The 13,911-nt window shown below is 36.1% G+C and overlaps 1 long non-coding RNA gene across 1 annotated transcript in view; it reads right to left on the bottom strand.

The window, feature by feature from the left end:
* The window catches only part of LOC140685539 (uncharacterized), a 187,454-nt gene that overhangs the window by 84,267 nt on the left and 89,276 nt on the right, over positions 1-13,911 (bottom strand). The window lies entirely within an intron of this gene.

Below are 13,911 nucleotides of genomic sequence, written 5' to 3'. Positions count from 1 at the left end.
TTTCTCTCCCACAGCTCCAGCAAGACAATCCTGAAAATGTGGCATCTCCCCTGTCACCAGTAGCTTCTAATACAGTGGTACAAGCAACAAAAGGGGAAAAAAATCCTTTTTCTGAAATTGTTTCAACTTGTGCAGGTACAAAACTTCCTTTATTAATCATTTTTCTAAGGCAAGGAAGATGAAACATATACTCAAATCTAGAAATCTTTTAGCTAGTGTAGGTTACCAACACTAATTGTACTTCCTCTGTTGGAAAATGTGTAAACATTGTTTAAGGTGTTTTATAGTAATTGATACCAAAATCATATAAGCATATGATGATAAATTAGGTCTCTGTATATTCCAATAAAGGAATGAAGCTACTTCCTATGGCTATTTCATATAAATAGAAACTATATAGAAATATTTCTGTTGCTTGAAGGTTTTGACCAGATTGTTCTCATAAAAGAATATAAATTCATTGTGCTAAGTTAGCCTAGGAATAATACAGATTTTTTGACAGATTTATAATGTAAAGAATGAATTACAGAACCCATTCCTCCATGGACTTGTTATATTTTTCATTCTTCCATTCACACTTACTTTCATTTTTCACTTCACATTGACCTCACCAGTGTTTTCTCCCTCACATCACATTTTTTTCTGCATTCTTCCCGTCTAAGTTTTCATGCCCTCAGTTGAATCCTGCAGATATTTAGTAAGACCATTTTACAGCTAGGAAGACTGTTATTCAGAGATAGGGCACTGCTCCCTCCCCACCCTCACATCTGCTTCTCCTCTTCACCCTTTCCTTTCTCCTCCAGCCTGTTGTTAGCCTACAGTACGGCTCACAAATGTGTTTACAATGGAGGGCCAACTAAACTAAGAGTTAAACATTAAATAAATTTATATTGGAAGTGATTTTTTCCTGTACACTGGAGAGAGAGAATGTATTCAGTGCTAGCCAGAATAAGTACTGTTGCTCACTTGGCCATTAGCTTAATACTGTGATTTCCAAAATGGACTGCAGTTCATTTAGTACTAGGGAATAAGTGGCATCTTATATAATGTCATTATATAAGTCCACAGGTGTATCTTGCAATGACTCCCATATTAACTAATTATGAACTTTTTTGAGAATGTTTGTGTGACTAAATGATTCTGTTACTTGCATATGCAAGCAACACTCAACAAATTGTGATTCATATCCACCACTTCATGTTTTTTTATTAAATTTTATTTTATAAAGTTTATAGATCATAGAATAAAATATCTGTTAGGAGGCAACGTATACTGCAAGTAAATGCTGGATATTTGCTGGGAGTCAGGCATTATGCTCAGCGCGGAGAATACAGGCACAAGTAATACAAGCACAGTCCCTGCCCTCAGGGAGCTGACTTTAAATTGGAAAAGAGAAATAATACATATAGCCATGTAAATTACTGCAGATTATGGCAAACTCTATGAGGGGAATGATCAGGAATGAGTGAGGGATAATGGGGAGTATTTTTTATGTGAGTCACAGACATCCTTTCTGAAAAAGTGAGGTCTCTGTTAAAATCTGAGGAGTGAGGCAGTGCAATGGACGGAAGGTTTGTGTCTCCCCAAAATTCAGCTAATCCCCAGTGTGATGGCATTAGGAGGGAGGGACTCTGAAAGGTAATTAAGTCATGAAGATGGAGCCCTGAACAGGATTAGCGCCCCATTAAAGGGACCGCAGAGGGCCCTTTTACTCTCTTCTGTCTTGTGAGATCAATCCACAAGAAGGACAGCAATTGTAAATGTACATGTACCAGAAACAGAACTGCAAAATGTGAGAAAGGAAAGCCACAGAACCAAAGAGAAACAGGCAAATCCACAATTATGGTTGAAGACTTCAACTCCTCTCCCTCAACAACTGAGTGAACGACTACCAAGAAAATGAGAAATTATAAAGGAAAAAAACCACAATAATATCGACCAATATGATCTAACTGAAATTTATAGATCTCTACTCAACTGGAAAAAGATACACTTCTGTTTTTCAATATTCAAGTAACATTCACCACAACTGGCCAAATACTGGGCCATAAAAAAAGATCTCCACAAATTTATAAAAACCGAAATGATCCAGAATGTGTTCTCTGGCCACAATGGAATCAAAGTAGAAATAAATAGCAGAAACGTAACAGGAAAATCTCCAAACACTTGGAAACAAAACAACACATTTCTGATCTAGGAACAAAAGCAAAGGAAGATTCAAGAGAATTTTTTTTATTTAATATATTGAACTGAATGAAAGTAGTATACATATTTCAAAATTTGTAGGACACAGCTAATGCAGTGCTGAGACAGAAGCTTGCAGCATTAATACATGCATATGGAAAAGTCTCAAATTAATCACCTAAAATTCCACCTCAAAAACCTAGAAAAATAAGAACAAAATAAAAACCATTGTAGACACAAGTTTGTTATACGTGTTGTCTTCAAATATATCCTCCCTGTTTACTTTGTGTACTTTTTATAAGAGTTTTTAATTTTGATAAACTCCATTAGCAATAGATGCAAAATCCTGGCAGTAATCCCATTTACTAATAACAACAACAAAAAAGGTCCTAAAGTTCCAAAGGAGCAGTAAATGATCCAAGAAGATGACTATCAACTCATTTCAGTCCTACCAGTACACACTGAGGAGATGGGGGGTGGGGAAGGAAATGAAAGCAGTCAAGGGTACTTCTGACGATTAACATGGAATCTTGAAAAGGTCACCTTGGGAGTGACCTGCTCACATCATATAGACGGGCATCTAACAGACTGTCACCTGCAGCCCATCACCATATAGAAGGTTAAGTTTGGGATTTGGTGAGCAAAATGGAAGTAAGTATGATACATTCCTAGGAATTAATCAGATTGCTACCAAAAAAGATGGCCGATATACCACTTCATATTTTTAAACTCAGTGTAGCGTTTGGTTTTTGCTACCTTCACCTTCAGTGCACAAGAGTCTTTAAATTCCCCCAGTATAACTTTGTGTTTAGGGTAAAGCTGGTTTGCAAAAATGTTTCTATTTGCTCTCCCTTTTGCTTTAGGTCTTCTCTTTGCATGAGCCTCAGTGAGCATCTCTCCCCACAATTTGATATCAGCTTGTTCCAAACTGATAGGTGTTAACAGTTTATTTTCTAACTAAACATCAGTCTTAGGGTCACACTTTTACCTGGAATTTGGGGTGTGAACTCTCAGTGCTCTTGAGGACCCCCCAATTATAATTCTGGGCTCAGATGGTGGTCTGCCCTTTTCTCATGAATAGTGTTTTTTTTTTTTTTCCCAGCTCCCTTTCCCAGGTATGATGTGTTTTCACATGTGTTAAAAACCTCATCCTCCTCATCTCCAAAGTAATTACATATCTTAAACACTATTCTTTACTGCCTATGTCCATTACTACCTGACATGTTATTATAACACTTCTCTCTATATTTAGTCCTGAAGCTGTACTTTATTAAAATAGTAAGGTTAATAACCACACATTTTTACACATAGTTTGTATTTTCAATTTTTGTTGCATTTAATGTTTTAGAGGATTTAATTTTTTTTGAAATTGGCACGTAGTATTAGAGTCATGAGGTTATTGTCAGAATAAAAAACCCATAATTGTCCTATATAATGATTACCAGTTTTGTATTCTTCAGAAAAAAATCTATTCTGAAAACTAATGAATCTGACATTTTTTGTGTCTGTTGGCCAGAGTTCAATGAGATCCTTGTCGACAAAGATATAAGATTAACTGGAAATGCTTAACTTACATAAATGATGTCAAAATAAATAACTGCCTAAGAAAGCTATCCACAATGGGAGAAACTATAAATTATATAAACACATATTTTTCTCACTTAAAAATTCCTTGGAAAAATTAACTCTCCCTAGACTGAATAAAACTCAATTTGTCATTACAAATTTACACTTTTTTGAGATAGATCACTTAAAATTCTACGTGTAAATAAAGAAAAGATATGTATTTTCCCTGAGGTATGAATATATTTGTCATCATTGCAGTAATTACAGTGAATGAAATTGCTGATGGGTAGTATCTCAATTTCCAACAGCTTGTGTTTGTCACAAATAGCCTTTTCAGATTCAGAATTTAAGAGTACACACACACACACACACAGAGAGAGAGAGAAAATAATTTAATTAGCTGGGTAATTGAGTAATTACCTCATTTTTTAATTTAAGGTATTAGAGATTTTGTGATTTCAAACTTTTGCCTTAAGCCAAGCACTGTATTCTTATGGGAAAATTAGGAAGAACTATTATGTGGATAACTGTATAATATCATAATAGCCATCATTATCACATAAGAATCAAAAGTACAATACTCTTTATGGGACCACTAAGAATTGCCTTAGGAAAAATGATGATTTTCTTGTAAGAATGTACCACATTTACCTACTTCTTTTTTGCTTAGCAAACCCTAAGCTGTCCTAGCTTCCTACACAGTCATGTGCTGCAGTACACAGCCTGCTAGAGGTCAGTATATGTGCCACGAAAGCCCACTCTTTGGCTGGCTTTGTAGCTTCAGTCTACAAAGTTCAGGATGAGCTTTTTACCATCTTCATTTTCCTTGTATACATATTTTTTCTTTTTTCCCCCATCTCCTTTGTGTGTATTGGTTGCACTGGAATGAACTGGGTAAGCCTCTTGGATCACTGCTCCTTCTGTGATTTTTACCTGGTGTGGAAATCCAGAACATTTTCTGTAAATGAAGCTGCTTCTAAGATTTTGCATTAGATGAACAGGACTTGGCATACTGTGCTCTGAGAATGAACATGACCGAGTATTTGTAAAATGTTTATAAAACATATTTAATAAGATTAATTGTTGGGGATTATATATAATCTTTGTGGATAAAATGCAGTTCTTGATTATACTGATATTTAATTTTATGTTGGTGTGATATGTGTGTGTCTCTGTGAATATGTATCTGCAATTTCTGATTTTTTTTCCTGAAAAGAACGTGAGGAAAACAATTTAATAGCAGCAATAGGAATATGCCCTCAAGGTCTGTACAAAAACTGAGTTTAGAAGAAAAGTGCACATATAATTGGCATTTTCTCCAGTGGCATACTGGCATTAGGATACATTTCAGACACTTTACTATGGCATTCAACTGTAGCTACTCACACTGACATTCTCGTGCATCTCCTTACAACATACCCTCCCTTCTTCCTGAAGAGAACACTTTTGGCTACCTCTGCTTGGCCTGCTATAGCACAGAGTTTCTCAACTTTGGCATTAGTGGCATTTTGGTATGGATGACTCTTTCTGTGGAGACTGATCTGTCCATCATAGAATGCTGAGTAGCATTCCTAGGTACTAGTCACCAGATTCCAGTAGCACCCCCTCTCCTAGTTGTGATGACCAAAAATGTCTCCAGCTACTGCTGAATATCCACTGGGGGATAAAATCATCCAGCTAAGAATCACTAGCACAATGGGAAGAAGCCAGCCTTCGGTGTAAGTTAAAAGTGAATTTAAATCCTATTCTATGAATGCATTTTGGGAGAACTACCTAACGTCTCTAGGCTTCAGTTAATGAGGAATACTTCACATGCCTGCTGTGAAGGGTGGCATGCAATAGACACACCTTAGCTTTTCCTGTGCCCGAGATACAGTGGTGCTCCTCAGCTCTTCCAGCACTTGGCCTCAGGCCACTTTTCTCAAGGGATCAATTCAAGGACACTAACGTTTAGCAGCCTTATTTTCACTCCATACTTTTAGCATCATATGTCATATTCGGTACAATTCACTTCCACTCCTCACGTGAGTTACTCGTTCTTTGTCTGGGCTGCCATGGTTTCCAAGTCCTAATCTAGCATCCCGTTCCCCTCACTGAGTACATCTGAATTGTTGGTTTCCTTTCCTATATATATATATATAGATCTACGGGGTGCCTTCCTCAGTGATAATAAAGACTCTTGTTCACCTCTGTTTCTGCTTTCCGGCTCGGAGCTTGACCGGTAACGCTTGAATGTGTATATGAAAGAGGCATTACTCTCAGGGTGTGTTTCACAGAGCCCCACTGAGCAACCTCTGCGGGGGCTGCTGTTCACCAGCACCTTGACATCAGACATTCTGCTGTTACGTTTCGTATTTACAATCTCAGGAAACAATAGGTTCCAAAGCAAAACAGGACCAATGGCAACAGAAACAGATCAAACGTGTATTTTTGTCTATGAAGTGTTTTGAAGCCACATTTTCGTCACCTACACTCCAGAGCTATGTGTAGAAATCTTACTTTTTCTGAATCCTTTAATCCCAGCCATTCTCTTTGAATCATTCCATTGCTATCAACCATTACACTATGTTTGTTTATTGTTTTGTTTGAATTTATGTCAGTTGTGGTTATCAAGAGTGACAGAATTTCTAAGTATTGAAGTGAATGTGATGGGAAGTGGAGAATAAAAAAAAAGACCTACGTCAGAAAAAGGTGAAGGGCACAGAAGGCACCAAGAGGAACAAATCAAAGACGAAAAATAACTGAAAAAGTAAGGACCTGTTGTTCCAGTACTATTTGTTGAAAATATTTTCTATTTGTCATTGAATTTTATTTTTGCCTGTTTCGCAAATCAATGTATCACACAAGTGTGGATCTACTTCTGAATTCTCCATTGTTTATCCATATCCATCCTCACACTATTATCATACTGCCCTGTTAAATCATTGTAAAGGTACACGTCATTTTTATGCCCTCCAAGTATGCATTCTATTTGCAAGACTGTTTTGACTACTGTGGGTCTTTTCTATTTCCATTAAAATTATAAAAATACTTGTCAATTCTAAGGGGAAAAAGCCTCTTGTAATTATAATTCATATTATTTGAGTAATAAATTACATTGGGCCCTTGAACAACACAGGTTTGAACTGTGCTGAATCAACTTAACAGATATTTTTTCAATAAATATGTACTACATATCTAAGGTTGGTTGAATCTGTGCATGTGGAACCATGGATACAGAAGGCTGACTATACAATTATATGTGGATTTTCTATTGTGCCGGGGGTTGGCACCCCTAACCTCCATGTTGTTCAAGAGTCAACTAAAACTTATGAGAAATAATACCTTAAAATAATTATGTCTTCCAATCCATGAGCACAGTGTATCTCTTCATGCATTTAAATTTTAATTTTGGTTCTGGATCTAGGTGGTAGAGTAGGAAGATCATGAGCTCACCTCCCATGGACCCACCCAAACTACAACTACACATAGGACAACTATTCTGAGAATGACCTGAAGATTAACAAAACAGATTTTCTACAACTGAGGAATAAAGAAAGGCCACACTGAGATGGGACAACTGTGGTCTAGTCAGAACCCAGACCCCTGGTGCCACAAGCAACAAGTGGTAGGGAAACCCCAACCTGCTGGGCTCACATCCAGGAGAGCTGGAGGGCTGGGCACAACCAAAACTACTCTTAAAGGGCTCGTGCACAAATCCATGCACTCCGAGTCCCAGCACAAAGGCAGCTGCTTGAAAAACTCCTGAGTCACAGGAGAAGGAAATTCATAGATGTAAGTTTAGGGCATGTACTGGTGGAACTTTTTCTGAGGATGGAAGCTCTCTGATGGGTATCATTTATTTTGCTCTCCTTCCACCTAGCAGATCTGATGCTGGCTGGCACCACACCCTTGGGGATCTGCCCTGCCCAAGCTATCTGCCCCTGCTGGCCCCTCCAAAGCACCTCCCGCACTGTCCCTACCTGGCAGGTGGCCTTGGTTGGCACCAGCCAATCTGCAAAATGGCGCCTACTCTGGGAGGCCAGCCCTGAACACCAGTGTGCCCACAGCAAGTGTAGGCCAGCTACAGGAGGGCACATGCAGCTCACACAGGGAATATGCATGGAACACGTGGTCTGGTGACAGGGAGGATTGTGCCACTCAGTCCCATGGACATCTTTTACATAAGGCCACTCTTTCAACACTGAGAGTTGCAACTGCTCTACCTACACAGAAGCATCACCGAGAATTAAGCAATATGAGGAGACAAAGGAATACCATCCAAATGAATGAATAACACAAAACCTCAGAAAAAGAACTAAACAAAGTGGTGCTAAGCAATTAACCAGACAGCATTCAAATGAATATTCATGAAGATGCTCAAATGAACTCCAGAGAAGAATGAATGAACTCAGTGAGAACTTCAACAAAGAGATACAAAATATTTAAAAGAACCAACCAGAACTGAAGGACAAAGTGGTGGAGTAGGAAGTCCATGAGCTCACCTCCTCCCATGAGCACACCAAAATTACAAGTATTTACCATTAATGAGAATGACCTGAAGACTAGCAGAAAAGATTTTCCACAACTAAAGATATAAAGAAAAAAACACAATGATATGGGTAGGAGGGGTGGAGACATGATAGAGTCAAGATTCACACCTCCAAGTGGGAGATCCACAGATAGGACAATCGCCGTTGCAGAGGTTTACCCCAAGGAGCAAGGGGTCTGAGCTCTACATCAGGCCCCTCAGGGTTTCTGCACCAGGAAGTTGAGCCCCCAGGACATCTGGCTATTTAAAGGCCAGTGGGGTTTCTGTATCATCAAATCTACTGCTGATTCCTTCTAATACAGTTTTTCATTTCAGTTATTTTATTCTTCAGCACTTTTTGGTTCACCTTTATATTTCCTCACTCTTTGTTAAACTTTTCACTGTGTTCGTCCATTCTTCTCTTGATTTCATCTCCGCGATTATGACCTAGAACTCTCTATTATTAGGTAAATTGCTTATCTGTATCTCACTTCATTCTTTTTTGGAGGTTTTATCTTGTTCTTTCATTTAAAACATATTCCTCTGTTGCCTTATTTTGCCCAATTTTCTGTTTTTATTTCTATGTATGATTCAGATTTGAAAGAGAGACAAGAGTTTATAGGCAAGCAAAAGCTAAAAAAAGTTCAGCACCACAAAACCATCTTTACAAAAAATGTTCTTTCCTGTTTCTCTAAATAGAAGAGAAAGGACCATGATTAGATATATGAAAACTACAAAAGAAAAAAAAATCTCATTGGTAAAGGCAAATACACAGTAAAGGAGCAGATCAACCACCCAGTAGGGGAGTAGGAAGGGTAAAGGCCAAAGCAGTAAAACATCTACATCCACAATAAGTAGCTGGGGATACACAAAACAAACACAATGTAAAATATGTCAAAAATATTAAACATAAAGAAGAGGGTAAAGATGAAGAGTTGTTAGAATGCATTCAACCTGAAGAGATCATCAACTTAAAATGATCATATGGTAATCACAAGCCAAAATTCTATAATACATACACACACCAGAAAACACCTGGAGAAGAATGAAAAGTAAAACACAATGCAAAATCTACTGGACATAGCAAAAGCAGTTCTAAGAGGGAAGTTTATAGCAATACAAGCCTACCTCAAGAAAACAAGAACATTTTCTAATGAACTACCTAATTTTATACATCAAAAACTAGAAAAAGAAGAAAAATGAAACCCAAAGTGAAGAGGAGGGAAGAAATAATAAAAATCAGAGTAGAAATCAAAGAAATAGAGACTAAAAATATAACAGAAAAGATCAATATAATTATGAGATGATTCTTTGAAAAGGTATACCTTTAGACAGATTCACTAACAACAAAAGAGATAGGGCCCAAATAAGTAAATTCAGAAATAAAACAGGAAAAGTTACAACTTTTACTACAGAAATACAAAAGACCATAAAAGATTAATATGAACAATTATGTACCAATTAAATGGACAACTCTGAAGAAATGGATAAATTCCTAGAAACATATTATCTTCTAAGACTAACTCTGGAAGAAATGTAAAATATGAACAATCAGTCTGTAATGAAATTGAATCAGTAGTAAAAAAAAAAAAAAGCTCCCCCAAAACAAAAGTGCAGAACCAGACAGCTTTACAGGTGAATTCCACCAAACATTAAAAAAAGAGTTAACGCCTATCCTTCTCAAACTATTCAAAAAAATTAGTAATAAAGAACACTTCAGAGCTCTATGAGGCTACATCACTGTGATACCAAACCAGACAGAAACACTAAATCAAAACAAAAAGAAAATTTTGGGTCAATATCACTGATGAACATAGATGTAAAATTCCTCAACATGATATTAGCAAACCTAATTCAACAATTAAAGAGATCATACCCCATGATCAAGTGGGATTTATCTCAGGGATGGAAGGATGGTTCAAAATCTGCAAATCAATTAGTGTGATATACTACATGAACAAACTGAAGAATAAAAATCATATGACCATCTCAAGAGATGCAAGAAAAGCTTTTGGCAAAATTCAACATCTATTTATGATAAAACTCTCAATAAAGTGGGTATAGAGGGAACATACCTCAACATAATAAAGGCCATATATGACAAGCCCACAGCTAGCATCATACTCAAAGGTGAAAAGCTAAAAGCACTTCCTCTAAGTTTATGAACAAGACAAGGATGCCCACTCTACACCCTTTTATTCAATATGTCATTGGAAGTCGTAGTCACAGCAATCATATAAGAAAAAGGAAAGGAATTCAAATTGCAAAGGAAGAAGTAAACCTGTCATTGTTTGCTGGTGACATAATACTATATATAGAAAATCCTGAGGTAGCCAATAAAAAGCTATTAGAATTCTATAAAAGTGCAGGCTATAAAATTGAGATACAGAAATCTGTTTCAATTCTATGCACTAGCAATAGATTATCAGAAAGAGAAACAGTAAATTGGTGAATCCACTATGGAAATCAGTAAGGAAACTCCTCAAAAAAACTAAAAATAGAACTGCCATATGATACAGCAATTCCACTCCTGGGTATTTTTCCAAAGAAAACAAAAACACTAATTCAAAAAGATATATGCACCCCAGTTATCATTTCAGCATTATTCAAAATATCCAAGATATGGAAGCATCCTGTGTGTCCATGAATAGATGAATGGTTAAAGACGATGTAGTACATATACACAATGGAACATTATTCAGCCATAAAAAGGAATGAAATCTTGCCACTGCAACAACATGGATGGACCTAGAGGGAATTATGCTAAGTGAAATAAATCAGACAGCAAAAGACCAATGCTGTATGATTTCACTTATACATGAAATCTAAAAAAAAAAACAAAACAAATGAACAAACATAACAAAACAGAATCGTGGATACAATCTGTTCTTTAAAATATGATGAACTATCCATCTCAATCTTAATAAAAGCATGAAAAATAAAACAGTAAGATAAATTCTACCATATATATACTGATGAAGAAAAAGTATTAATGTTTGTAAATGTCTTTGGATATATATACTTTCACATTCAATGCTGTTGGGCATATCCTTTTGGATTCTCTGTAGAAGGATTTGGAGATTATATATAAATTATTTAAAAGAGTAAAACCTTTAGACCAGTACTTAAAACTGGATCATATCATTTTGAAATGATGACTAATCAAATATTTTTGATAAAAGTGTTTCTCAAAGGGTTATTTTTTATACTAATTGTGAAAAATAAACTTACAAAAATAAAGAATTTGTTAAAAATTGTGATCCATAGGTAATGTGGAATATTATATAGACTTTGATGCTCATTATATTGCAAGCAATTTTGATCTTCTCAATAAACTTAAAATATGTAATAATTTTTTTAAAGTGTAGATGGGGTCATATGTTGAAAGGTTTGAAAAGGCTAATACATGAGACTTAAACTTATTCTGTGAATCATAAATTCCACCAAATGTTCTTCTCTCACAGGCTTCCTCTTAGTTGATGGCTCTTCTGCTCTACATTTTACTCAGGTCACAAACCACTGATTTGCCCTTGACTCTCCTTATTTTCTATCACTTCTCATGTTCAAATTACTGTGTATTGACAAATTCCATTGTCTGTTCATTCAGAACATGTGAAAATTCAAAAAATCTCTTACTGGCTCCAAAGCTATTACCATGGTCCAACCTTTATCCTCTATTGCCTACACCGGTTCCCAATAGTAATCTTTGCATCCATCCTTGTCTCAGTCACAGATTGCTTTTTTTAGATTACATTAAATCATATTACTCCTCTGCCCCAAACCCCGTAATACCTCGCAATTTCATTTTATAATACCTTCCTGTGTCTTTAGAATAGCTTATAAAATCCTATCATGTTACTAACATTTCTGAGCCCTATTTTCATTTTTGCTCCCTTGGCTCTTGTTTTATTCATCTTCTTCAATATAGCAAGCATACTCTCAATGTAGGGTTTTGATCAAACTGATCCCAGATATATGCTTGGATAAATCCCTTACCTGCTTCAAGTATATGCGCAAATCTCGTTTTTTCAGTGATGCCTGATCACACAATTTAATAAGGTTCCCCTTGCCACTTCTCTCCCCTACAATTAACACTCCTGATCATCCCTATTTGGTCTGCCTTTGCACTGTTTTTCTGTAGAATTAATCACTTTCTCACATAACTATATAAGTAATTTATTTCCAGAGTTTAATGTCTCCCATTTATCTTTTGCTTGCCATGCTCTGCACAGACGTGAATTGTTATTTTTGTTTCCAGTTTTTTCATTCAGGCCCCAAATGAGTATCTGGCACATGATTAGTATATGATAAATATTTGTTAAACAAATGAATTTCTTTATAATGACTTCACATTTAAGTATTCATAATCTATTAAATGTATTTTAGTTTTCAATCTGTATATCTTTATTGCCTCATTTCTGCCTGAAACATGCTGTTTTTTTCTATCTAGCTAACTTATTTTTTCCCAAATTCACACTATTATAATTAATGCAGACAAACTTTATTCATACTTATAATAAAAATGATATATATAATCAATCAGAACTTATACCAGAATTTCCATACTTTCTTGTGACAGTTTTTCAGAACACTTTTGGATCATCAAAGGAGAAAGTATAGAGTGAGGACACATAAGATCCAGCTGAAAAGGGGAAGACAATTTTTTTCTCACTATCTGAGTGAAATGAAAATAACATATTTGTAACAGTGTTTTTGAAAGAGTAACATAACATAAATTTTAAAAGTGGTTGTTAGTACTATATCTAAATAATCAGTTGCTGCATGATAGTTCAAGCATAGCTGGAACATTTAGAAGCCATTCATGTATCAGCAGCATTACTAGAATGTGCTTATGTACAGATAATTGTATCCTTACTTCTCCCATGTCACCTGGTATATGTTAAGCACACTGTAATTGTGTTTTTCAAATATATGAATGGTTGTGTTCATACATACCAAGGTCTCCTCAAGATAAGGAAACAAACTAGTGAGATCTAATATGGAAACTAGGCAGAAACACAGAATGATTCTTAAAGTGGGCACAGAGCTCATGTTGTTGCAACTAAGGATGGATCTTGGTTTTATCCAGCTTGGGGCCACTGTAAACCAGGACTAAAAGTTCTTAATGTTCAGGCTTACTAAGTAGGTTTAAGCAAGAGCAGGCAGATTATATTAATATATCCTTTCTGCTTTGTGCAGTGTAAGGAATGTACAGTAAGGGAGTTAAGCAATCTCATGGAGTTGGTTTGGAAAAAAAAATTCTCAATTAATCTGATATCACTAACTTCCATTTCTTTTACAGTCAAACTTCTTCCAGCTTTCCATCAACTACCTAAAATGCAGATATATTTGCAGCTATTAACCAACTGACTTTCCTATTTTATACATATTTTAAGACTCTTAGAGTCTTCAGTATTTCAGGATTTTAGCTTTCCTTAGCTTTTGAACATAACTCTTCCCAGTCCTCTAGAGGTGGTGTACTTGTAAGTGAACAATTACCTCCTCCTCTTAAGACAGCATATGCTTCTTCAGTTTTCTCACACTTACTTATTACACCTTCAGTGTCGTCTGGTTTCTCTGCTCCTTCATTCTGTACTTTACCAAAGCACTTTAAAATGTAGACACCCAGAATGTAATGGAGGACGTTTTTT

This window comes from Vicugna pacos, chromosome 14, assembly GCF_048564905.1.
Source record: "Vicugna pacos chromosome 14, VicPac4, whole genome shotgun sequence".
NCBI lineage: Eukaryota > Metazoa > Chordata > Mammalia > Artiodactyla > Camelidae > Vicugna > Vicugna pacos.
This window is presented reverse-complemented; position numbering and strand designations above follow the sequence as displayed.